General features: G+C 44.5%; 40 non-coding genes across 40 annotated transcripts; all 40 read right to left on the reverse strand.

Annotated features, from left to right (window-relative positions):
- Nucleotides 1-363: 363 nt before the first annotated feature.
- Nucleotides 364-435, reverse strand: TRNAA-UGC (transfer RNA alanine (anticodon UGC)). The gene has a single exon. It is a non-coding gene; the product is annotated as a tRNA-Ala (tRNA).
- A 429-nt stretch (nucleotides 436-864) lies between these two features.
- Nucleotides 865-936, reverse strand: TRNAA-CGC (transfer RNA alanine (anticodon CGC)). The gene has a single exon. It is a non-coding gene; the product is annotated as a tRNA-Ala (tRNA).
- Nucleotides 937-1,065: 129 nt separating this feature from the next.
- Nucleotides 1,066-1,151, reverse strand: TRNAY-GUA (transfer RNA tyrosine (anticodon GUA)). Its single transcript is given in 2 exon segments — nucleotides 1,066-1,101; nucleotides 1,115-1,151. It is a non-coding gene; the product is annotated as a tRNA-Tyr (tRNA).
- A 768-nt stretch (nucleotides 1,152-1,919) lies between these two features.
- TRNAA-UGC (transfer RNA alanine (anticodon UGC)) lies at nucleotides 1,920-1,991 on the reverse strand. Its single transcript has one exon. It is a non-coding gene; the product is annotated as a tRNA-Ala (tRNA).
- A 428-nt stretch (nucleotides 1,992-2,419) lies between these two features.
- TRNAA-CGC (transfer RNA alanine (anticodon CGC)) lies at nucleotides 2,420-2,491 on the reverse strand. The gene has a single exon. It is a non-coding gene; the product is annotated as a tRNA-Ala (tRNA).
- A 129-nt stretch (nucleotides 2,492-2,620) lies between these two features.
- Nucleotides 2,621-2,706, reverse strand: TRNAY-GUA (transfer RNA tyrosine (anticodon GUA)). The gene is given in 2 exon segments: nucleotides 2,621-2,656; nucleotides 2,670-2,706. It is a non-coding gene; the product is annotated as a tRNA-Tyr (tRNA).
- Nucleotides 2,707-3,474: 768 nt separating this feature from the next.
- Nucleotides 3,475-3,546, reverse strand: TRNAA-UGC (transfer RNA alanine (anticodon UGC)). The gene has a single exon. It is a non-coding gene; the product is annotated as a tRNA-Ala (tRNA).
- A 429-nt stretch (nucleotides 3,547-3,975) lies between these two features.
- On the reverse strand, nucleotides 3,976-4,047 carry TRNAA-CGC (transfer RNA alanine (anticodon CGC)). Its single transcript has one exon. It is a non-coding gene; the product is annotated as a tRNA-Ala (tRNA).
- Nucleotides 4,048-5,030: 983 nt separating this feature from the next.
- On the reverse strand, nucleotides 5,031-5,102 carry TRNAA-UGC (transfer RNA alanine (anticodon UGC)). The gene has a single exon. It is a non-coding gene; the product is annotated as a tRNA-Ala (tRNA).
- Nucleotides 5,103-5,531: 429 nt separating this feature from the next.
- Nucleotides 5,532-5,603, reverse strand: TRNAA-CGC (transfer RNA alanine (anticodon CGC)). Its single transcript has one exon. It is a non-coding gene; the product is annotated as a tRNA-Ala (tRNA).
- A 129-nt stretch (nucleotides 5,604-5,732) lies between these two features.
- TRNAY-GUA (transfer RNA tyrosine (anticodon GUA)) lies at nucleotides 5,733-5,818 on the reverse strand. Its single transcript is given in 2 exon segments — nucleotides 5,733-5,768; nucleotides 5,782-5,818. It is a non-coding gene; the product is annotated as a tRNA-Tyr (tRNA).
- Nucleotides 5,819-6,586: 768 nt separating this feature from the next.
- On the reverse strand, nucleotides 6,587-6,658 carry TRNAA-UGC (transfer RNA alanine (anticodon UGC)). Its single transcript has one exon. It is a non-coding gene; the product is annotated as a tRNA-Ala (tRNA).
- A 429-nt stretch (nucleotides 6,659-7,087) lies between these two features.
- On the reverse strand, nucleotides 7,088-7,159 carry TRNAA-CGC (transfer RNA alanine (anticodon CGC)). The gene has a single exon. It is a non-coding gene; the product is annotated as a tRNA-Ala (tRNA).
- Nucleotides 7,160-7,288: 129 nt separating this feature from the next.
- Nucleotides 7,289-7,374, reverse strand: TRNAY-GUA (transfer RNA tyrosine (anticodon GUA)). The gene is given in 2 exon segments: nucleotides 7,289-7,324; nucleotides 7,338-7,374. It is a non-coding gene; the product is annotated as a tRNA-Tyr (tRNA).
- Nucleotides 7,375-8,142: 768 nt separating this feature from the next.
- On the reverse strand, nucleotides 8,143-8,214 carry TRNAA-UGC (transfer RNA alanine (anticodon UGC)). Its single transcript has one exon. It is a non-coding gene; the product is annotated as a tRNA-Ala (tRNA).
- A 429-nt stretch (nucleotides 8,215-8,643) lies between these two features.
- TRNAA-CGC (transfer RNA alanine (anticodon CGC)) lies at nucleotides 8,644-8,715 on the reverse strand. The gene has a single exon. It is a non-coding gene; the product is annotated as a tRNA-Ala (tRNA).
- A 129-nt stretch (nucleotides 8,716-8,844) lies between these two features.
- Nucleotides 8,845-8,930, reverse strand: TRNAY-GUA (transfer RNA tyrosine (anticodon GUA)). Its single transcript is given in 2 exon segments — nucleotides 8,845-8,880; nucleotides 8,894-8,930. It is a non-coding gene; the product is annotated as a tRNA-Tyr (tRNA).
- Nucleotides 8,931-9,698: 768 nt separating this feature from the next.
- On the reverse strand, nucleotides 9,699-9,770 carry TRNAA-UGC (transfer RNA alanine (anticodon UGC)). Its single transcript has one exon. It is a non-coding gene; the product is annotated as a tRNA-Ala (tRNA).
- Nucleotides 9,771-10,199: 429 nt separating this feature from the next.
- Nucleotides 10,200-10,271, reverse strand: TRNAA-CGC (transfer RNA alanine (anticodon CGC)). Its single transcript has one exon. It is a non-coding gene; the product is annotated as a tRNA-Ala (tRNA).
- A 129-nt stretch (nucleotides 10,272-10,400) lies between these two features.
- On the reverse strand, nucleotides 10,401-10,486 carry TRNAY-GUA (transfer RNA tyrosine (anticodon GUA)). Its single transcript is given in 2 exon segments — nucleotides 10,401-10,436; nucleotides 10,450-10,486. It is a non-coding gene; the product is annotated as a tRNA-Tyr (tRNA).
- Nucleotides 10,487-11,254: 768 nt separating this feature from the next.
- On the reverse strand, nucleotides 11,255-11,326 carry TRNAA-UGC (transfer RNA alanine (anticodon UGC)). The gene has a single exon. It is a non-coding gene; the product is annotated as a tRNA-Ala (tRNA).
- A 429-nt stretch (nucleotides 11,327-11,755) lies between these two features.
- Nucleotides 11,756-11,827, reverse strand: TRNAA-CGC (transfer RNA alanine (anticodon CGC)). Its single transcript has one exon. It is a non-coding gene; the product is annotated as a tRNA-Ala (tRNA).
- A 129-nt stretch (nucleotides 11,828-11,956) lies between these two features.
- TRNAY-GUA (transfer RNA tyrosine (anticodon GUA)) lies at nucleotides 11,957-12,042 on the reverse strand. The gene is given in 2 exon segments: nucleotides 11,957-11,992; nucleotides 12,006-12,042. It is a non-coding gene; the product is annotated as a tRNA-Tyr (tRNA).
- Nucleotides 12,043-12,810: 768 nt separating this feature from the next.
- Nucleotides 12,811-12,882, reverse strand: TRNAA-UGC (transfer RNA alanine (anticodon UGC)). The gene has a single exon. It is a non-coding gene; the product is annotated as a tRNA-Ala (tRNA).
- A 429-nt stretch (nucleotides 12,883-13,311) lies between these two features.
- On the reverse strand, nucleotides 13,312-13,383 carry TRNAA-CGC (transfer RNA alanine (anticodon CGC)). The gene has a single exon. It is a non-coding gene; the product is annotated as a tRNA-Ala (tRNA).
- Nucleotides 13,384-13,512: 129 nt separating this feature from the next.
- On the reverse strand, nucleotides 13,513-13,598 carry TRNAY-GUA (transfer RNA tyrosine (anticodon GUA)). Its single transcript is given in 2 exon segments — nucleotides 13,513-13,548; nucleotides 13,562-13,598. It is a non-coding gene; the product is annotated as a tRNA-Tyr (tRNA).
- A 768-nt stretch (nucleotides 13,599-14,366) lies between these two features.
- Nucleotides 14,367-14,438, reverse strand: TRNAA-UGC (transfer RNA alanine (anticodon UGC)). The gene has a single exon. It is a non-coding gene; the product is annotated as a tRNA-Ala (tRNA).
- Nucleotides 14,439-14,867: 429 nt separating this feature from the next.
- TRNAA-CGC (transfer RNA alanine (anticodon CGC)) lies at nucleotides 14,868-14,939 on the reverse strand. Its single transcript has one exon. It is a non-coding gene; the product is annotated as a tRNA-Ala (tRNA).
- A 129-nt stretch (nucleotides 14,940-15,068) lies between these two features.
- TRNAY-GUA (transfer RNA tyrosine (anticodon GUA)) lies at nucleotides 15,069-15,154 on the reverse strand. Its single transcript is given in 2 exon segments — nucleotides 15,069-15,104; nucleotides 15,118-15,154. It is a non-coding gene; the product is annotated as a tRNA-Tyr (tRNA).
- A 768-nt stretch (nucleotides 15,155-15,922) lies between these two features.
- On the reverse strand, nucleotides 15,923-15,994 carry TRNAA-UGC (transfer RNA alanine (anticodon UGC)). Its single transcript has one exon. It is a non-coding gene; the product is annotated as a tRNA-Ala (tRNA).
- Nucleotides 15,995-16,423: 429 nt separating this feature from the next.
- Nucleotides 16,424-16,495, reverse strand: TRNAA-CGC (transfer RNA alanine (anticodon CGC)). The gene has a single exon. It is a non-coding gene; the product is annotated as a tRNA-Ala (tRNA).
- Nucleotides 16,496-16,624: 129 nt separating this feature from the next.
- Nucleotides 16,625-16,710, reverse strand: TRNAY-GUA (transfer RNA tyrosine (anticodon GUA)). The gene is given in 2 exon segments: nucleotides 16,625-16,660; nucleotides 16,674-16,710. It is a non-coding gene; the product is annotated as a tRNA-Tyr (tRNA).
- A 768-nt stretch (nucleotides 16,711-17,478) lies between these two features.
- TRNAA-UGC (transfer RNA alanine (anticodon UGC)) lies at nucleotides 17,479-17,550 on the reverse strand. Its single transcript has one exon. It is a non-coding gene; the product is annotated as a tRNA-Ala (tRNA).
- A 429-nt stretch (nucleotides 17,551-17,979) lies between these two features.
- TRNAA-CGC (transfer RNA alanine (anticodon CGC)) lies at nucleotides 17,980-18,051 on the reverse strand. The gene has a single exon. It is a non-coding gene; the product is annotated as a tRNA-Ala (tRNA).
- A 129-nt stretch (nucleotides 18,052-18,180) lies between these two features.
- TRNAY-GUA (transfer RNA tyrosine (anticodon GUA)) lies at nucleotides 18,181-18,266 on the reverse strand. Its single transcript is given in 2 exon segments — nucleotides 18,181-18,216; nucleotides 18,230-18,266. It is a non-coding gene; the product is annotated as a tRNA-Tyr (tRNA).
- Nucleotides 18,267-19,034: 768 nt separating this feature from the next.
- TRNAA-UGC (transfer RNA alanine (anticodon UGC)) lies at nucleotides 19,035-19,106 on the reverse strand. Its single transcript has one exon. It is a non-coding gene; the product is annotated as a tRNA-Ala (tRNA).
- Nucleotides 19,107-19,535: 429 nt separating this feature from the next.
- Nucleotides 19,536-19,607, reverse strand: TRNAA-CGC (transfer RNA alanine (anticodon CGC)). The gene has a single exon. It is a non-coding gene; the product is annotated as a tRNA-Ala (tRNA).
- A 129-nt stretch (nucleotides 19,608-19,736) lies between these two features.
- On the reverse strand, nucleotides 19,737-19,822 carry TRNAY-GUA (transfer RNA tyrosine (anticodon GUA)). The gene is given in 2 exon segments: nucleotides 19,737-19,772; nucleotides 19,786-19,822. It is a non-coding gene; the product is annotated as a tRNA-Tyr (tRNA).
- A 768-nt stretch (nucleotides 19,823-20,590) lies between these two features.
- TRNAA-UGC (transfer RNA alanine (anticodon UGC)) lies at nucleotides 20,591-20,662 on the reverse strand. Its single transcript has one exon. It is a non-coding gene; the product is annotated as a tRNA-Ala (tRNA).
- Nucleotides 20,663-21,091: 429 nt separating this feature from the next.
- Nucleotides 21,092-21,163, reverse strand: TRNAA-CGC (transfer RNA alanine (anticodon CGC)). Its single transcript has one exon. It is a non-coding gene; the product is annotated as a tRNA-Ala (tRNA).
- Nucleotides 21,164-21,209: the final 46 nt, after the last annotated feature.

Genomic DNA, 21,209 nt, shown 5'->3' on the forward strand with positions numbered 1-21,209 from the left:
AAAAATCTGTAGATTGAAGGTGATTGAGATAAACAAAATATTCCGTTTTTCTAAAAGCTACTGTAAAGAGTCTCTGGTTTAGAAGAAGAACCCTTACCAATGATCAAGAGAGATGCGACAGATTTCTATCATCAAAGCATTATGGTTGTCAAGATGAATCATCACTTTGATGTCTTCAACAAGTAGGATTCTTTTGATCTATAATCATCAAAAATGAGATAGCCCCACTTCATGGGATTTTTCAAGGCAAACGTCTGACAGATTAAGCGGGGTCCTCATCCCGGTTGGAGGACATATCTCTTCCTTCATCATGATGCCAGCCTAGCTTTCGGCCCAAAATCCAAGGTAAGCATGGCAAAAGTCTGGAGATGCCGGGGATTGAACCCGGGGCCTCATACATGCAAAGCATGCGCTCTACCACTGAGCTACATCCCCACTTCTGCAAGGTTTGACTGTATGATTGGAAACCCTGCATTGAACCGACGGCCACATCACCCCATTCGACTCTGCAGTATACAATGTCAGTCAGGAAAATCCTTCAGCCTTGTACCTGGATGATCTTCATGGTCTTATGTACAGATGCCTATATACAGCCTTCTTAGCGCAGTAGGCAGCGCGTCAGTCTCATAATCTGAAGGTCCTGAGTTCGATCCTCAGAGAGGGCATTTATTTCCTTCTTTTGGAATGCAAAATTCTCCGATTTTCTTGAAATGCGCAAACTATGCTTAGTTCAAAGATTTTTCCAAAGCAAATGTCTGACTATTTAAGTGGGGCTCTCACCCCAACTGCATGACAAACTTCTTCTTTCTGCATGATGGCAGGCTAGCCTTCTGGAAAAAAGCCAAGATAAGGAACAGAGGCTCCTGGAGATGCCGGGGATTGAACCCGGGACCTCATACATGCGAAGCATGCGCTCTACCACTGAGCTACATCCCCACTTTTGCCCTCGAGCTGTTTGATGGATGCAAGGAATCCCTGAAACCCAGGGACTGCAAAGTCTCGATCATAATCAATGGAAGGTATTGTTTGAATAAAAGTGAAAGATATGGAAATCGAAGCAAAAAATCCTTCGAGCCGGATTTGAACCAGCGACCTAAGGATGTCTGACTTTATGCTACAGTCCTCCGCTCTACCAACTGAGCTATCGAAGGAGTGGCTGAAGTATCTTTCAGCGCTGTAATTATCTCTCGCTCAAGAAAGGTTGTGGGGGTGGGGATCAGGAGCAGATCGATGAAAATCATGAACATTACCTGCAGCTCCCTCTCAAAGTCACCAGTTCTTAGAGCACACTGTAAGGTACGTCTTATCACCCCAAAGGAGGATTTCAGACCAAAGTTCATGTTCTGTCTTGGCTTGGGGATAAGCAGGGGTGCTCCAAATTTCAATTTTACAGAAAGGAAAGGAACTTTGATACAAAGACCTTGGGCAGCATTGGTGGCAAATGGATGGCTGCGCGGAACCATGAAAGAAATGACAGAAAGTTATGGGAGTCATTACTACGCACCCAGCATCAAGAACGTGCATTTTGGATGCATTTTCAAAAGGAAAGAGAACGGAAAAATCTGTAGATTGAAGGTGATTGAGATAAACAAAATATTCCGTTTTTCTAAAAGCTACTGTAAAGAGTCTCTGGTTTAGAAGAAGAACCCTTACCAATGATCAAGAGAGATGCGACAGATTTCTATCATCAAAGCATTATGGTTGTCAAGATGAATCATCACTTTGATGTCTTCAACAAGTAGGATTCTTTTGATCTATAATCATCAAAAATGAGATAGCCCCATTTCATGGGATTTTTCAAGGCAAACGTCTGACAGATTAAGCGGGGTCCTCATCCCGGTTGGAGGACATATCTCTTCCTTCATCATGATGCCAGCCTAGCTTTCGGCCCAAAATCCAAGGTAAGCATGGCAAAAGTCTGGAGATGCCGGGGATTGAACCCGGGGCCTCATACATGCAAAGCATGCGCTCTACCACTGAGCTACATCCCCACTTCTGCAAGGTTTGACTGTATGATTGGAAACCCTGCATTGAACCGACGGCCACATCACCCCATTCGACTCTGCAGTATACAATGTCAGTCAGGAAAATCCTTCAGCCTTGTACCTGGATGATCTTCATGGTCTTATGTACAGATGCCTATATACAGCCTTCTTAGCGCAGTAGGCAGCGCGTCAGTCTCATAATCTGAAGGTCCTGAGTTCGATCCTCAGAGAGGGCATTTATTTCCTTCTTTTGGAATGCAAAATTCTCCGATTTTCTTGAAATGCGCAAACTATGCCTAGTTCAAAGATTTTTCCAAAGCAAATGTCTGACATTTAAGTGGGGCTCTCACCCCAACTGCATGACAAACTTCTTCTTTCTGCATGATGGCAGGCTAGCCTTCTGGAAAAAAGCCAAGATAAGGAACAGAGGCTCCTGGAGATGCCGGGGATTGAACCCGGGACCTCATACATGCGAAGCATGCGCTCTACCACTGAGCTACATCCCCACTTTTGCACTCGAGCTGTTTGATGGATGCAAGGAATCCCTGAAACCCAGGGACTGCAAAGTCTCGATCATAATCAATGGAAGGTATTGTTTGAATAAAAGTGAAAGATATGGAAATCGAAGCAAAAAATCCTTCGAGCCGGATTTGAACCAGCGACCTAAGGATGTCTGACTTTATGCTACAGTCCTCCGCTCTACCAACTGAGCTATCGAAGGAGTGGCTGAAGTATCTTTCAGCGCTGTAATTATCTCTCGCTCAAGAAAGGTTGTGGGGGTGGGGATCAGGAGCAGATCGATGAAAATCATGAACATTACCTGCAGCTCCCTCTCAAAGTCACCAGTTCTTAGAGCACACTGTAAGGTACGTCTTATCACCCCAAAGGAGGATTTCAGACCAAAGTTCATGTTCTGTCTTGGCTTGGGGATAAGCAGGGGTGCTCCAAATTTCAATTTTACAGAAAGGAAAGGAACTTTGATACAAAGACCTTGGGCAGCATTGGTGGCAAATGGATGGCTGCGCGGAACCATGAAAGAAATGACAGAAAGTTATGGGAGTCATTACTACGCACCCAGCATCAAGAACGTGCATTTTGGATGCATTTTCAAAAGGAAAGAGAACGGAAAAATCTGTAGATTGAAGGTGATTGAGATAAACAAAATATTCCGTTTTTCTAAAAGCTACTGTAAAGAGTCTCTGGTTTAGAAGAAGAACCCTTACCAATGATCAAGAGAGATGCGACAGATTTCTATCATCAAAGCATTATGGTTGTCAAGATGAATCATCACTTTGATGTCTTCAACAAGTAGGATTCTTTTGATCTATAATCATCAAAAATGAGATAGCCCCATTTCATGGGATTTTTCAAGGCAAACGTCTGACAGATTAAGCGGGGTCCTCATCCCGGTTGGAGGACATATCTCTTCCTTCATCATGATGCCAGCCTAGCTTTCGGCCCAAAATCCAAGGTAAGCATGGCAAAAGTCTGGAGATGCCGGGGATTGAACCCGGGGCCTCATACATGCAAAGCATGCGCTCTACCACTGAGCTACATCCCCACTTCTGCAAGGTTTGACTGTATGATTGGAAACCCTGCATTGAACCGACGGCCACATCACCCCATTCGACTCTGCAGTATACAATGTCAGTCAGGAAAATCCTTCAGCCTTGTACCTGGATGATCTTCATGGTCTTATGTACAGATGCCTATATACAGCCTTCTTAGCGCAGTAGGCAGCGCGTCAGTCTCATAATCTGAAGGTCCTGAGTTCGATCCTCAGAGAGGGCATTTATTTCCTTCTTTTGGAATGCAAAATTCTCCGATTTTCTTGAAATGCGCAAACTATGCCTAGTTCAAAGATTTTTCCAAAGCAAATGTCTGACTATTTAAGTGGGGCTCTCACCCCAACTGCATGACAAACTTCTTCTTTCTGCATGATGGCAGGCTAGCCTTCTGGAAAAAAGCCAAGATAAGGAACAGAGGCTCCTGGAGATGCCGGGGATTGAACCCGGGACCTCATACATGCGAAGCATGCGCTCTACCACTGAGCTACATCCCCACTTTTGCACTCGAGCTGTTTGATGGATGCAAGGAATCCCTGAAACCCAGGGACTGCAAAGTCTCGATCATAATCAATGGAAGGTATTGTTTGAATAAAAGTGAAAGATATGGAAATCGAAGCAAAAAATCCTTCAAGCCGGATTTGAACCAGCGACCTAAGGATGTCTGACTTTATGCTACAGTCCTCCGCTCTACCAACTGAGCTATCGAAGGAGTGGCTGAAGTATCTTTCAGCGCTGTAATTATCTCTCGCTCAAGAAAGGTTATGGGGGTGGGGATCAGGAGCAGATCGATGAAAATCATGAACATTACCTGCAGCTCCCTCTCAAAGTCACCAGTTCTTAGAGCACACTGTAAGGTACGTCTTATCACCCCAAAGGAGGATTTCAGACCAAAGTTCATGTTCTGTCTTGGCTTGGGGATAAGCAGGGGTGCTCCAAATTTCAATTTTACAGAAAGGAAAGGAACTTTGATACAAAGACCTTGGGCAGCATTGGTGGCAAATGGATGGCTGCGCGGAACCATGAAAGAAATGACAGAAAGTTATGGGAGTCATTACTACGCACCCAGCATCAAGAACGTGCATTTTGGATGCATTTTCAAAAGGAAAGAGAACGGAAAAATCTGTAGATTGAAGGTGATTGAGATAAACAAAATATTCCGTTTTTCTAAAAGCTACTGTAAAGAGTCTCTGGTTTAGAAGAAGAACCCTTACCAATGATCAAGAGAGATGCGACAGATTTCTATCATCAAAGCATTATGGTTGTCAAGATGAATCATCACTTTGATGTCTTCAACAAGTAGGATTCTTTTGATCTATAATCATCAAAAATGAGATAGCCCCATTTCATGGGATTTTTCAAGGCAAACGTCTGACAGATTAAGCGGGGTCCTCATCCCGGTTGGAGGACATATCTCTTCCTTCATCATGATGCCAGCCTAGCTTTCGGCCCAAAATCCAAGGTAAGCATGGCAAAAGTCTGGAGATGCCGGGGATTGAACCCGGGGCCTCATACATGCAAAGCATGCGCTCTACCACTGAGCTACATCCCCACTTCTGCAAGGTTTGACTGTATGATTGGAAACCCTGCATTGAACCGACGGCCACATCACCCCATTCGACTCTGCAGTATACAATGTCAGTCAGGAAAATCCTTCAGCCTTGTACCTGGATGATCTTCATGGTCTTATGTACAGATGCCTATATACAGTCTTCTTAGCGCAGTAGGCAGCGCGTCAGTCTCATAATCTGAAGGTCCTGAGTTCGATCCTCAGAGAGGGCATTTATTTCCTTCTTTTGGAATGCAAAATTCTCCGATTTTCTTGAAATGCGCAAACTATGCCTAGTTCAAAGATTTTTCCAAAGCAAATGTCTGACTATTTAAGTGGGGCTCTCACCCCAACTGCATGACAAACTTCTTCTTTCTGCATGATGGCAGGCTAGCCTTCTGGAAAAAAGCCAAGATAAGGAACAGAGGCTCCTGGAGATGCCGGGGATTGAACCCGGGACCTCATACATGCGAAGCATGCGCTCTACCACTGAGCTACATCCCCACTTTTGCCCTCGAGCTGTTTGATGGATGCAAGGAATCCCTGAAACCCAGGGACTGCAAAGTCTCGATCATAATCAATGGAAGGTATTGTTTGAATAAAAGTGAAATATATGGAAATCGAAGCAAAAAATCCTTCGAGCCGGATTTGAACCAGCGACCTAAGGATGTCTGACTTTATGCTACAGTCCTCCGCTCTACCAACTGAGCTATCGAAGGAGTGGCTGAAGTATCTTTCAGCGCTGTAATTATCTCTCGCTCAAGAAAGGTTGTGGGGGTGGGGATCAGGAGCAGATCGATGAAAATCATGAACATTACCTGCAGCTCCCTCTCAAAGTCACCAGTTCTTAGAGCACACTGTAAGGTACGTCTTATCACCCCAAAGGAGGATTTCAGACCAAAGTTCATGTTCTGTCTTGGCTTGGGGATAAGCAGGGGTGCTCCAAATTTCAATTTTACAGAAAGGAAAGGAACTTTGATACAAAGACCTTGGGCAGCATTGGTGGCAAATGGATGGCTGCGCGGAACCATGAAAGAAATGACAGAAAGTTATGGGAGTCATTACTACGCACCCAGCATCAAGAACGTGCATTTTGGATGCATTTTCAAAAGGAAAGAGAACGGAAAAATCTGTAGATTGAAGGTGATTGAGATAAACAAAATATTCCGTTTTTCTAAAAGCTACTGTAAAGAGTCTCTGGTTTAGAAGAAGAACCCTTACCAATGATCAAGAGAGATGCGACAGATTTCTATCATCAAAGCATTATGGTTGTCAAGATGAATCATCACTTTGATGTCTTCAACAAGTAGGATTCTTTTGATCTATAATCATCAAAAATGAGATAGCCCCATTTCATGGGATTTTTCAAGGCAAACGTCTGACAGATTAAGCGGGGTCCTCATCCCGGTTGGAGGACATATCTCTTCCTTCATCATGATGCCAGCCTAGCTTTCGGCCCAAAATCCAAGGTAAGCATGGCAAAAGTCTGGAGATGCCGGGGATTGAACCCGGGGCCTCATACATGCAAAGCATGCGCTCTACCACTGAGCTACATCCCCACTTCTGCAAGGTTTGACTGTATGATTGGAAACCCTGCATTGAACCGACGGCCACATCACCCCATTCGACTCTGCAGTATACAATGTCAGTCAGGAAAATCCTTCAGCCTTGTACCTGGATGATCTTCATGGTCTTATGTACAGATGCCTATATACAGTCTTCTTAGCGCAGTAGGCAGCGCGTCAGTCTCATAATCTGAAGGTCCTGAGTTCGATCCTCAGAGAGGGCATTTATTTCCTTCTTTTGGAATGCAAAATTCTCCGATTTTCTTGAAATGCGCAAACTATGCCTAGTTCAAAGATTTTTCCAAAGCAAATGTCTGACTATTTAAGTGGGGCTCTCACCCCAACTGCATGACAAACTTCTTCTTTCTGCATGATGGCAGGCTAGCCTTCTGGAAAAAAGCCAAGATAAGGAACAGAGGCTCCTGGAGATGCCGGGGATTGAACCCGGGACCTCATACATGCGAAGCATGCGCTCTACCACTGAGCTACATCCCCACTTTTGCCCTAGAGCTGTTTGATGGATGCAAGGAATCCCTGAAACCCAGGGACTGCAAAGTCTCGATCATAATCAATGGAAGGTATTGTTTGAATAAAAGTGAAATATATGGAAATCGAAGCAAAAAATCCTTCGAGCCGGATTTGAACCAGCGACCTAAGGATGTCTGACTTTATGCTACAGTCCTCCGCTCTACCAACTGAGCTATCGAAGGAGTGGCTGAAGTATCTTTCAGCGCTGTAATTATCTCTCGCTCAAGAAAGGTTGTGGGGGTGGGGATCAGGAGCAGATCGATGAAAATCATGAACATTACCTGCAGCTCCCTCTCAAAGTCACCAGTTCTTAGAGCACACTGTAAGGTACGTCTTATCACCCCAAAGGAGGATTTCAGACCAAAGTTCATGTTCTGTCTTGGCTTGGGGATAAGCAGGGGTGCTCCAAATTTCAATTTTACAGAAAGGAAAGGAACTTTGATACAAAGACCTTGGGCAGCATTGGTGGCAAATGGATGGCTGCGCGGAACCATGAAAGAAATGACAGAAAGTTATGGGAGTCATTACTACGCACCCAGCATCAAGAACGTGCATTTTGGATGCATTTTCAAAAGGAAAGAGAACGGAAAAATCTGTAGATTGAAGGTGATTGAGATAAACAAAATATTCCGTTTTTCTAAAAGCTACTGTAAAGAGTCTCTGGTTTAGAAGAAGAACCCTTACCAATGATCAAGAGAGATGCAACAGATTTCTATCATCAAAGCATTATGGTTGTCAAGATGAATCATCACTTTGATGTCTTCAACAAGTAGGATTCTTTTGATCTATAATCATCAAAAATGAGATAGCCCCATTTCATGGGATTTTTCAAGGCAAACGTCTGACAGATTAAGCGGGGTCCTCATCCCGGTTGGAGGACATATCTCTTCCTTCATCATGATGCCAGCCTAGCTTTCGGCCCAAAATCCAAGGTAAGCATGGCAAAAGTCTGGAGATGCCGGGGATTGAACCCGGGGCCTCATACATGCAAAGCATGCGCTCTACCACTGAGCTACATCCCCACTTCTGCAAGGTTTGACTGTATGATTGGAAACCCTGCATTGAACCGACGGCCACATCACCCCATTCGACTCTGCAGTATACAATGTCAGTCAGGAAAATCCTTCAGCCTTGTACCTGGATGATCTTCATGGTCTTATGTACAGATGCCTATATACAGCCTTCTTAGCGCAGTAGGCAGCGCGTCAGTCTCATAATCTGAAGGTCCTGAGTTCGATCCTCAGAGAGGGCATTTATTTCCTTCTTTTGGAATGCAAAATTCTCCGATTTTCTTGAAATGCGCAAACTATGCCTAGTTCAAAGATTTTTCCAAAGCAAATGTCTGACTATTTAAGTGGGGCTCTCACCCCAACTGCATGACAAACTTCTTCTTTCTGCATGATGGCAGGCTAGCCTTCTGGAAAAAAGCCAAGATAAGGAACAGAGGCTCCTGGAGATGCCGGGGATTGAACCCGGGACCTCATACATGCGAAGCATGCGCTCTACCACTGAGCTACATCCCCACTTTTGCACTCGAGCTGTTTGATGGATGCAAGGAATCCCTGAAACCCAGGGACTGCAAAGTCTCGATCATAATCAATGGAAGGTATTGTTTGAATAAAAGTGAAAGATATGGAAATCGAAGCAAAAAATCCTTCGAGCCGGATTTGAACCAGCGACCTAAGGATGTCTGACTTTATGCTACAGTCCTCCGCTCTACCAACTGAGCTATCGAAGGAGTGGCTGAAGTATCTTTCAGCGCTGTAATTATCTCTCGCTCAAGAAAGGTTGTGGGGGTGGGGATCAGGAGCAGATCGATGAAAATCATGAACATTACCTGCAGCTCCCTCTCAAAGTCACCAGTTCTTAGAGCACACTGTAAGGTACGTCTTATCACCCCAAAGGAGGATTTCAGACCAAAGTTCATGTTCTGTCTTGGCTTGGGGATAAGCAGGGGTGCTCCAAATTTCAATTTTACAGAAAGGAAAGGAACTTTGATACAAAGACCTTGGGCAGCATTGGTGGCAAATGGATGGCTGCGCGGAACCATGAAAGAAATGACAGAAAGTTATGGGAGTCATTACTACGCACCCAGCATCAAGAACGTGCATTTTGGATGCATTTTCAAAAGGAAAGAGAACGGAAAAATCTGTAGATTGAAGGTGATTGAGATAAACAAAATATTCCGTTTTTCTAAAAGCTACTGTAAAGAGTCTCTGGTTTAGAAGAAGAACCCTTACCAATGATCAAGAGAGATGCGACAGATTTCTATCATCAAAGCATTATGGTTGTCAAGATGAATCATCACTTTGATGTCTTCAACAAGTAGGATTCTTTTGATCTATAATCATCAAAAATGAGATAGCCCCACTTCATGGGATTTTTCAAGGCAAACGTCTGACAGATTAAGCGGGGTCCTCATCCCGGTTGGAGGACATATCTCTTCCTTCATCATGATGCCAGCCTAGCTTTCGGCCCAAAATCCAAGGTAAGCATGGCAAAAGTCTGGAGATGCCGGGGATTGAACCCGGGGCCTCATACATGCAAAGCATGCGCTCTACCACTGAGCTACATCCCCACTTCTGCAAGGTTTGACTGTATGATTGGAAACCCTGCATTGAACCGACGGCCACATCACCCCATTCGACTCTGCAGTATACAATGTCAGTCAGGAAAATCCTTCAGCCTTGTACCTGGATGATCTTCATGGTCTTATGTACAGATGCCTATATACAGCCTTCTTAGCGCAGTAGGCAGCGCGTCAGTCTCATAATCTGAAGGTCCTGAGTTCGATCCTCAGAGAGGGCATTTATTTCCTTCTTTTGGAATGCAAAATTCTCCGATTTTCTTGAAATGCGCAAACTATGCTTAGTTCAAAGATTTTTCCAAAGCAAATGTCTGACTATTTAAGTGGGGCTCTCACCCCAACTGCATGACAAACTTCTTCTTTCTGCATGATGGCAGGCTAGCCTTCTGGAAAAAAGCCAAGATAAGGAACAGAGGCTCCTGGAGATGCCGGGGATTGAACCCGGGACCTCATACATGCGAAGCATGCGCTCTACCACTGAGCTACATCCCCACTTTTGCCCTCGAGCTGTTTGATGGATGCAAGGAATCCCTGAAACCCAGGGACTGCAAAGTCTCGATCATAATCAATGGAAGGTATTGTTTGAATAAAAGTGAAAGATATGGAAATCGAAGCAAAAAATCCTTCGAGCCGGATTTGAACCAGCGACCTAAGGATGTCTGACTTTATGCTACAGTCCTCCGCTCTACCAACTGAGCTATCGAAGGAGTGGCTGAAGTATCTTTCAGCGCTGTAATTATCTCTCGCTCAAGAAAGGTTGTGGGGGTGGGGATCAGGAGCAGATCGATGAAAATCATGAACATTACCTGCAGCTCCCTCTCAAAGTCACCAGTTCTTAGAGCACACTGTAAGGTACGTCTTATCACCCCAAAGGAGGATTTCAGACCAAAGTTCATGTTCTGTCTTGGCTTGGGGATAAGCAGGGGTGCTCCAAATTTCAATTTTAAAGAAAGGAAAGGAACTTTGATACAAAGACCTTGGGCAGCATTGGTGGCAAATGGATGGCTGCGCGGAACCATGAAAGAAATGACAGAAAGTTATGGGAGTCATTACTACGCACCCAGCATCAAGAACGTGCATTTTGGATGCATTTTCAAAAGGAAAGAGAACGGAAAAATCTGTAGATTGAAGGTGATTGAGATAAACAAAATATTCCGTTTTTCTAAAAGCTACTGTAAAGAGTCTCTGGTTTAGAAGAAGAACCCTTACCAATGATCAAGAGAGATGCGACAGATTTCTATCATCAAAGCATTATGGTTGTCAAGATGAATCATCACTTTGATGTCTTCAACAAGTAGGATTCTTTTGATCTATAATCATCAAAAATGAGATAGCCCCATTTCATGGGATTTTTCAAGGCAAACGTCTGACAGATTAAGCGGGGTCCTCATCCCGGTTGGAGGACATATCTCTTCCTTCATCATGATGCCAGCCTAGCTTTCGGCCCAAAATCCAAGGTAAGCATGGCAAAAGTCTGGAGATGCCGGGGATTGAACCCGGGGCCTCATACATGCAAAGCATGCGCTCTACCACTGAGCTACATCCCCACTTCTGCAAGGTTTGACTGTATGATTGGAAACCCTGCATTGAACCGACGGCCACATCACCCCATTCGACTCTGCAGTATACAATGTCAGTCAGGAAAATCCTTCAGCCTTGTACCTGGATGATCTTCATGGTCTTATGTACAGATGCCTATATACAGCCTTCTTAGCGCAGTAGGCAGCGCGTCAGTCTCATAATCTGAAGGTCCTGAGTTCGATCCTCAGAGAGGGCATTTATTTCCTTCTTTTGGAATGCAAAATTCTCCGATTTTCTTGAAATGCGCAAACTATGCCTAGTTCAAAGATTTTTCCAAAGCAAATGTCTGACTATTTAAGTGGGGCTCTCACCCCAACTGCATGACAAACTTCTTCTTTCTGCATGATGGCAGGCTAGCCTTCTGGAAAAAAGCCAAGATAAGGAACAGAGGCTCCTGGAGATGCCGGGGATTGAACCCGGGACCTCATACATGCGAAGCATGCGCTCTACCACTGAGCTACATCCCCACTTTTGCACTCGAGCTGTTTGATGGATGCAAGGAATCCCTGAAACCCAGGGACTGCAAAGTCTCGATCATAATCAATGGAAGGTATTGTTTGAATAAAAGTGAAAGATATGGAAATCGAAGCAAAAAATCCTTCGAGCCGGATTTGAACCAGCGACCTAAGGATGTCTGACTTTATGCTACAGTCCTCCGCTCTACCAACTGAGCTATCGAAGGAGTGGCTGAAGTATCTTTCAGCGCTGTAATTATCTCTCGCTCAAGAAAGGTTGTGGGGGTGGGGATCAGGAGCAGATCGATGAAAATCATGAACATTACCTGCAGCTCCCTCTCAAAGTCACCAGTTCTTAGAGCACACTGTAAGGTACGTCTTATCACCCCAAAGGAGGATTTCAGACCAAAGTTCATGTTCTGTCTTGGCTTGGGGATAAGCAGGGGTGCTCCAAATTTCAATTTTACAGAAAGGAAAGGAACTTTGATACAAAGACCTTGGGCAGCATTGGTGGCAAATGGATGGCTGCGCGGAACCATGAAAGAAATGACAGAAAGTTATGGGAGTCATTACTACGCACCCAGCATCAAGAACGTGCATTTTGGATGCATTTTCAAAAGGAAAGAGAACGGAAAAATCTGTAGATTGAAGGTGATTGAGATAAACAAAATATTCCGTTTTTCTAAAAGCTACTGTAAAGAGTCTCTGGTTTAGAAGAAGAACCCTTACCAATGATCAAGAGAGATGCGACAGATTTCTATCATCAAAGCATTATGGTTGTCAAGATGAATCATCACTTTGATGTCTTCAACAAGTAGGATTCTTTTGATCTATAATCATCAAAAATGAGATAGCCCCATTTCATGGGATTTTTCAAGGCAAACGTCTGACAGATTAAGCGGGGTCCTCATCCCGGTTGGAGGACATATCTCTTCCTTCATCATGATGCCAGCCTAGCTTTCGGCCCAAAATCCAAGGTAAGCATGGCAAATGTCTGGAGATGCCGGGGATTGAACCCGGGGCCTCATACATGCAAAGCATGCGCTCTACCACTGAGCTACATCCCCACTTCTGCAAGGTTTGACTGTATGATTGGAAACCCTGCATTGAACCGACGGCCACATCACCCCATTTGACTCTGCAGTATACAATGTCAGTCAGGAAAATCCTTCAGCCTTGTACCTGGATGATCTTCATGGTCTTATGTACAGATGCCTATATACAGCCTTCTTAGCGCAGTAGGCAGCGCGTCAGTCTCATAATCTGAAGGTCCTGAGTTCGATCCTCAGAGAGGGCATTTATTTCCTTCTTTTGGAATGCAAAATTCTCCGATTTTCTTGAAATGCGCAAACTATGCCTAGTTCAAAGATTTTTCCAAAGCAAATGTCTGACTATTTAAGTGGGGCTCTCACCCCAACTGCATGACAAACTTCTTCTTTCTGCATGATGGCAGGCTAGCCTTCTGGAAAAAAGCCAAGATAAGGAACAGAGGCTCCTGGAGATGCCGGGGATTGAACCCGGGACCTCATACATGCGAAGCATGCGCTCTACCACTGAGCTACATCCCCACTTTTGCACTCGAGCTGTTTGATGGATGCAAGGAATCCCTGAAACCCAGGGACTGCAAAGTCTCGATCATAATCAATGGAAGGTATTGTTTGAATAAAAGTGAAAGATATGGAAATCGAAGCAAAAAATCCTTCGAGCCGGATTTGAACCAGCGACCTAAGGATGTCTGACTTTATGCTACAGTCCTCCGCTCTACCAACTGAGCTATCGAAGGAGTGGCTGAAGTATCTTTCAGCGCTGTAATTATCTCTCGCTCAAGAAAGGTTGTGGGGGTGGGGATCAGGAGCAGATCGATGAAAATCATGAACATTACCTGCAGCTCCCTCTCAAAGTCACCAGTTCTTAGAGCACACTGTAAGGTACGTCTTATCACCCCAAAGGAGGATTTCAGACCAAAGTTCATGTTCTGTCTTGGCTTGGGGATAAGCAGGGGTGCTCCAAATTTCAATTTTACAGAAAGGAAAGGAACTTTGATACAAAGACCTTGGGCAGCATTGGTGGCAAATGGATGGCTGCGCGGAACCATGAAAGAAATGACAGAAAGTTATGGGAGTCATTACTATGCACCCAGCATCAAGAACGTGCATTTTGGATGCATTTTCAAAAGGAAAGAGAACGGAAAAATCTGTAGATTGAAGGTGATTGAGATAAACAAAATATTCCGTTTTTCTAAAAGCTACTGTAAAGAGTCTCTGGTTTAGAAGAAGAACCCTTACCAATGATCAAGAGAGATGCGACAGATTTCTATCATCAAAGCATTATGGTTGTCAAGATGAATCATCACTTTGATGTCTTCAACAAGTAGGATTCTTTTGATCTATAATCATCAAAAATGAGATAGCCCCATTTCATGGGATTTTTCAAGGCAAACGTCTGACAGATTAAGCGGGGTCCTCATCCCGGTTGGAGGACATATCTCTTCCTTCATCATGATGCCAGCCTAGCTTTCGGCCCAAAATCCAAGGTAAGCATGGCAAAAGTCTGGAGATGCCGGGGATTGAACCCGGGGCCTCATACATGCAAAGCATGCGCTCTACCACTGAGCTACATCCCCACTTCTGCAAGGTTTGACTGTATGATTGGAAACCCTGCATTGAACCGACGGCCACATCACCCCATTCGACTCTGCAGTATACAATGTCAGTCAGGAAAATCCTTCAGCCTTGTACCTGGATGATCTTCATGGTCTTATGTACAGATGCCTATATACAGTCTTCTTAGCGCAGTAGGCAGCGCGTCAGTCTCATAATCTGAAGGTCCTGAGTTCGATCCTCAGAGAGGGCATTTATTTCCTTCTTTTGGAATGCAAAATTCTCCGATTTTCTTGAAATGCGCAAACTATGCCTAGTTCAAAGATTTTTCCAAAGCAAATGTCTGACTATTTAAGTGGGGCTCTCACCCCAACTGCATGACAAACTTCTTCTTTCTGCATGATGGCAGGCTAGCCTTCTGGAAAAAAGCCAAGATAAGGAACAGAGGCTCCTGGAGATGCCGGGGATTGAACCCGGGACCTCATACATGCGAAGCATGCGCTCTACCACTGAGCTACATCCCCACTTTTGCCCTCGAGCTGTTTGATGGATGCAAGGAATCCCTGAAACCCAGGGACTGCAAAGTCTCGATCATAATCAATGGAAGGTATTGTTTGAATAAAAGTGAAATATATGGAAATCGAAGCAAAAAATCCTTCGAGCCGGATTTGAACCAGCGACCTAAGGATGTCTGACTTTATGCTACAGTCCTCCGCTCTACCAACTGAGCTATCGAAGGAGTGGCTGAAGTATCTTTCAGCGCTGTAATTATCTCTCGCTCAAGAAAGGTTGTGGGGGTGGGGATCAGGAGCAGATCGATGAAAATCATGAACATTACCTGCAGCTCCCTCTCAAAGTCACCAGTTCTTAGAGCACACTGTAAGGTACGTCTTATCACCCCAAAGGAGGATTTCAGACCAAAGTTCATGTTCTGTCTTGGCTTGGGGATAAGCAGGGGTGCTCCAAATTTCAATTTTACAGAAAGGAAAGGAACTTTGATACAAAGACCTTGGGCAGCATTGGTGGCAAATGGATGGCTGCGCGGAACCATGAAAGAAATGACAGAAAGTTATGGGAGTCATTACTACGCACCCAGCATCAAGAACGTGCATTTTGGATGCATTTTCAAAAGGAAAGAGAACGGAAAAATCTGTAGATTGAAGGTGATTGAGATAAACAAAATATTCCGTTTTTCTAAAAGCTACTGTAAAGAGTCTCTGGTTTAGAAGAAGAACCCTTACCAATGATCAAGAGAGATGCGACAGATTTCTATCATCAAAGCATTATGGTTGTCAAGATGAATCATCACTTTGATGTCTTCAACAAGTAGGATTCTTTTGATCTATAATCATCAAAAATGAGATAGCCCCATTTCATGGGATTTTTCAAGGCAAACGTCTGACAGATTAAGCGGGGTCCTCATCCCGGTTGGAGGACATATCTCTTCCTTCATCATGATGCCAGCCTAGCTTTCGGCCCAAAATCCAAGGTAAGCATGGCAAAAGTCTGGAGATGCCGGGGATTGAACCCGGGGCCTCATACATGCAAAGCATGCGCTCTACCACTGAGCTACATCCCCACTTCTGCAAGGTTTGACTGTATGATTGGAAACCCTGCATTGAACCGACGGCCACATCACCCCATTCGACTCTGCAGTATACAATGTCAGTCAGGAAAATCCTTCAGCCTTGTACCTGGATGATCTTCATGGTCTTATGTACAGATGCCTATATACAGTCTTCTTAGCGCAGTAGGCAGCGCGTCAGTCTCATAATCTGAAGGTCCTGAGTTCGATCCTCAGAGAGGGCATTTATTTCCTTCTTTTGGAATGCAAAATTCTCCGATTTTCTTGAAATGCGCAAACTATGCCTAGTTCAAAGATTTTTCCAAAGCAAATGTCTGACTATTTAAGTGGGGCTCTCACCCCAACTGCATGACAAACTTCTTCTTTCTGCATGATGGCAGGCTAGCCTTCTGGAAAAAAGCCAAGATAAGGAACAGAGGCTCCTGGAGATGCCGGGGATTGAACCCGGGACCTCATACATGCGAAGCATGCGCTCTACCACTGAGCTACATCCCCACTTTTGCCCTAGAGCTGTTTGATGGATGCAAGGAATCCCTGAAACCCAGGGACTGCAAAGTCTCGATCATAATCAATGGAAGGTATTGTTTGAATAAAAGTGAAATATATGGAAATCGAAGCAAAAAATCCTTCGAGCCGGATTTGAACCAGCGACCTAAGGATGTCTGACTTTATGCTACAGTCCTCCGCTCTACCAACTGAGCTATCGAAGGAGTGGCTGAAGTATCTTTCAGCGCTGTAATTATCTCTCGCTCAAGAAAGGTTGTGGGGGTGGGGATCAGGAGCAGATCGATGAAAATCATGAACATTACCTGCAGCTCCCTCTCAAAGTCACCAGTTCTTAGAGCACACTGTAAGGTACGTCTTATCACCCCAAAGGAGGATTTCAGACCAAAGTTCATGTTCTGTCTTGGCTTGGGGATAAGCAGGGGTGCTCCAAATTTCAATTTTACAGAAAGGAAAGGAACTTTGATACAAAGACCTTGGGCAGCATTGGTGGCAAATGGATGGCTGCGCGGAACCATGAAAGAAATGACAGAAAGTTATGGGAGTCATTACTACGCACCCAGCATCAAGAACGTGCATTTTGGATGCATTTTCAAAAGGAAAGAGAACGGAAAAATCTGTAGATTGAAGGTGATTGAGATAAACAAAATATTCCGTTTTTCTAAAAGCTACTGTAAAGAGTCTCTGGTTTAGAAGAAGAACCCTTACCAATGATCAAGAGAGATGCAACAGATTTCTATCATCAAAGCATTATGGTTGTCAAGATGAATCATCACTTTGATGTCTTCAACAAGTAGGATTCTTTTGATCTATAATCATCAAAAATGAGATAGCCCCATTTCATGGGATTTTTCAAGGCAAACGTCTGACAGATTAAGCGGGGTCCTCATCCCGGTTGGAGGACATATCTCTTCCTTCATCATGATGCCAGCCTAGCTTTCGGCCCAAAATCCAAGGTAAGCATGGCAAAAGTCTGGAGATGCCGGGGATTGAACCCGGGGCCTCATACATGCAAAGCATGCGCTCTACCACTGAGCTACATCCCCACTTCTGCAAGGTTTGACTGTATGATTGGAAACCCTGCATTGAACCGACGGCCACATCACCCCATTCGACTCTGCAGTATACAATGTCAGTCAGGAAAATCCTTCAGCATTGTACCTGGATGATCTTCATGGTCTTATGTACAGATGCCTATATACAGCCTTCTTAGCGCAGTAGGCAGCGCGTCAGTCTCATAATCTGAAGGTCCTGAGTTCGATCCTCAGAGAGGGCATTTATTTCCTTCTTTTGGAATGCAAAATTCTCCGATTTTCTTGAAATGCGCAAACTATGCCTAGTTCAAAGATTTTTCCAAAGCAAATGTCTGACTATTTAAGTGGGGCTCTCACCCCAACTGCATGACAAACTTCTTCTTTCTGCATGATGGCAGGCTAGCCTTCTGGAAAAAAGCCAAGATAAGGAACAGAGGCTCCTGGAGATGCCGGGGATTGAACCCGGGACCTCATACATGCGAAGCATGCGCTCTACCACTGAGCTACATCCCCACTTTTGCACTCGAGCTGTTTGATGGATGCAAGGAATCCCTGAAACCCAGGGACTGCAAAGTCTCGATCATAATCAATGGAAGGTATTGTTTGAATAAAAGTGAAAGATATGGAAATCGAAGCAAAAAATCCTTCGAGCCGGATTTGAACCAGCGACCTAAGGATGTCTGACTTTATGCTACAGTCCTCCGCTCTACCAACTGAGCTATCGAAGGAGTGGCTGAAGTATCTTTCAGCGCTGTAATTATCTCTCGCTCAAGAAAGGTTGTGGGGGTGGGGATCAGGAGCAGATCGATGAAAATCATGAACATTACCTGCAGCTCCCTCTCAAAGTCACCAGTTCTTAGAGCACACTGTAAGGTACGTCTTATCACCCCAAAGGAGGATTTCAGACCAAAGTTCATGTTCTGTCTTGGCTTGGGGATAAGCAGGGGTGCTCCAAATTTCAATTTTACAGAAAGGAAAGGAACTTTGATACAAAGACCTTGGGCAGCATTGGTGGCAAATGGATGGCTGCGCGGAACCATGAAAGAAATGACAGAAAGTTATGGGAGTCATTACTACGCACCCAGCATCAAGAACGTGCATTTTGGATGCATTTTCAAAAGGAAAGAGAACGGAAAAATCTGTAGATTGAAGGTGATTGAGATAAACAAAATATTCCGTTTTTCTAAAAGCTACTGTAAAGAGTCTCTGGTTTAGAAGAAGAACCCTTACCAATGATCAAGAGAGATGCGACAGATTTCTATCATCAAAGCATTATGGTTGTCAAGATGAATCATCACTTTGATGTCTTCAACAAGTAGGATTCTTTTGATCTATAATCATCAAAAATGAGATAGCCCCACTTCATGGGATTTTTCAAGGCAAACGTCTGACAGATTAAGCGGGGTCCTCATCCCGGTTGGAGGACATATCTCTTCCTTCATCATGATGCCAGCCTAGCTTTCGGCCCAAAATCCAAGGTAAGCATGGCAAAAGTCTGGAGATGCCGGGGATTGAACCCGGGGCCTCATACATGCAAAGCATGCGCTCTACCACTGAGCTACATCCCCACTTCTGCAAGGTTTGACTGTATGATTGGAAACCCTGCATTGAACCGACGGCCACATCACCCCATTCGACTCTGCAGTATACAATGTCAGTCAGGAAAATCCTTCAGCCTTGTACCTGGATGATCTTCATGGTCTTATGTACAAATGCCTATATACAGCCTTCTTAGCGCAGTAGGCAGCGCGTCAGTCTCATAATCTGAAGGTCCTGAGTTCGATCCTCAGAGAGGGCATTTATTTCCTTCTTTTGGAATGCAAAATTCTCCGATTTTCTTGAAATGCGCAAACTATGCTTAGTTCAAAGATTTTTCCAAAGCAAATGTCTGACTATTTAAGTGGGGCTCTCACCCCAACTGCATGACAAACTTCTTCTTTCTGCATGATGGCAGGCTAGCCTTCTGGAAAAAAGCCAAGATAAGGAACAGAGGCTCCTGGAGATGCCGGGGATTGAACCCGGGACCTCATACATGCGAAGCATGCGCTCTACCACTGAGCTACATCCCCACTTTTGCCCTCGAGCTGTTTGATGGATGCAAGGAATCCCTGAAACCCAGGGACTGCAAAGTCTCGATCATAATCAATGGAAGGTATTGTTTGAATAAAAGTGAAAGATATGGAAATCGAAGCAAAAAATCCTTCGAGCCGGATTTGAACCAGCGACCTAAGGATGTCTGACTTTATGCTACAGTCCTCCGCTCTACCAACTGAGCTATCGAAGGAGTGGCTGAAGTATCTTTCAGCGCTGTAATTATCTCTCGCTCAAGAAAGGTTGTGGGGGTGGGGATCAGGAGCAGATCGATGAAAATCATGAACATTACCTGCAGCTCCCTCTCAAAGTCACCAGTTCTTAGAGCACACTGTAAGGTACGTCTTATCACCCCAAAGGAGGATTTCAGACCAAAGTTCATGTTCTGTCTTGGCTTGGGGATAAGCAGGGGTGCTCCAAATTTCAATTTTAAAGAAAGGAAAGGAACTTTGATACAAAGACCTTGGGCAGCATTGGTGGCAAATGGATGGCTGCGCGGAACCATGAAAGAAATGACAGAAAGTTATGGGAGTCATTACTACGCACCCAGCATCAAGAACGTGCATTTTGGATGCATTTTCAAAAGGAAAGAGAACGGAAAAATCTGTAGATTGAAGGTGATTGAGATAAACAAAATATTCCGTTTTTCTAAAAGCTACTGTAAAGAGTCTCTGGTTTAGAAGAAGAACCCTTACCAATGATCAAGAGAGATGCGACAGATTTCTATCATCAAAGCATTATGGTTGTCAAGATGAATCATCACTTTGATGTCTTCAACAAGTAGGATTCTTTTGATCTATAATCATCAAAAATGAGATAGCCCCATTTCATGGGATTTTTCAAGGCAAACGTCTGACAGATTAAGCGGGGTCCTCATCCCGGTTGGAGGACATATCTCTTCCTTCATCATGATGCCAGCCTAGCTTTCGGCCAAAAATCCAAGGTAAGCATGGCAAAAGTCTGGAGATGCCGGGGATTGAACCCGGGGCCTCATACATGCAAAGCATGCGCTCTACCACTGAGCTACATCCCCACTTCTGCAAGGTTTGACTGTATGATTGGAAACCCTGCATTGAACCGACGGCCACATCACCCCATTCGACTCTGCAGTATACAATGTCAGTCAGGAAAATCCTTCAGCCTTGTACCTGGATGATCTTCATGGTCTTATGTACAGATGCCTATATACAGCCTTCTTAGCGCAGTAGGCAGCGCGTCAGTCTCATAATCTGAAGGTCCTGAGTTCGATCCTCAGAGAGGGCATTTATTTCCTTCTTTTGGAATGCAAAATTCTCCGATTTTCTTGAAATGCGCAAACTATGCCTAGTTCAAAGATTTTTCCAAAGCAAATGTCTGACTATTTAAGTGGGGCTCTCACCCCAACTGCATGACAAACTTCTTCTTTCTGCATGATGGCAGGCTAGCCTTCTGGAAAAAAGCCAAGATAAGGAACAGAGGCTCCTGGAGATGCCGGGGATTGAACCCGGGACCTCATACATGCGAAGCATGCGCTCTACCACTGAGCTACATCCCCACTTTTGCACTCGAGCTGTTTGATGGATGCAAGGAATCCCTGAAAC

The sequence above is a fragment of the Triturus cristatus genome, chromosome 4_1 (assembly GCF_964204655.1).
Source record: "Triturus cristatus chromosome 4_1, aTriCri1.1, whole genome shotgun sequence".
Taxonomy (NCBI): Eukaryota; Metazoa; Chordata; class Amphibia; order Caudata; family Salamandridae; genus Triturus; species Triturus cristatus.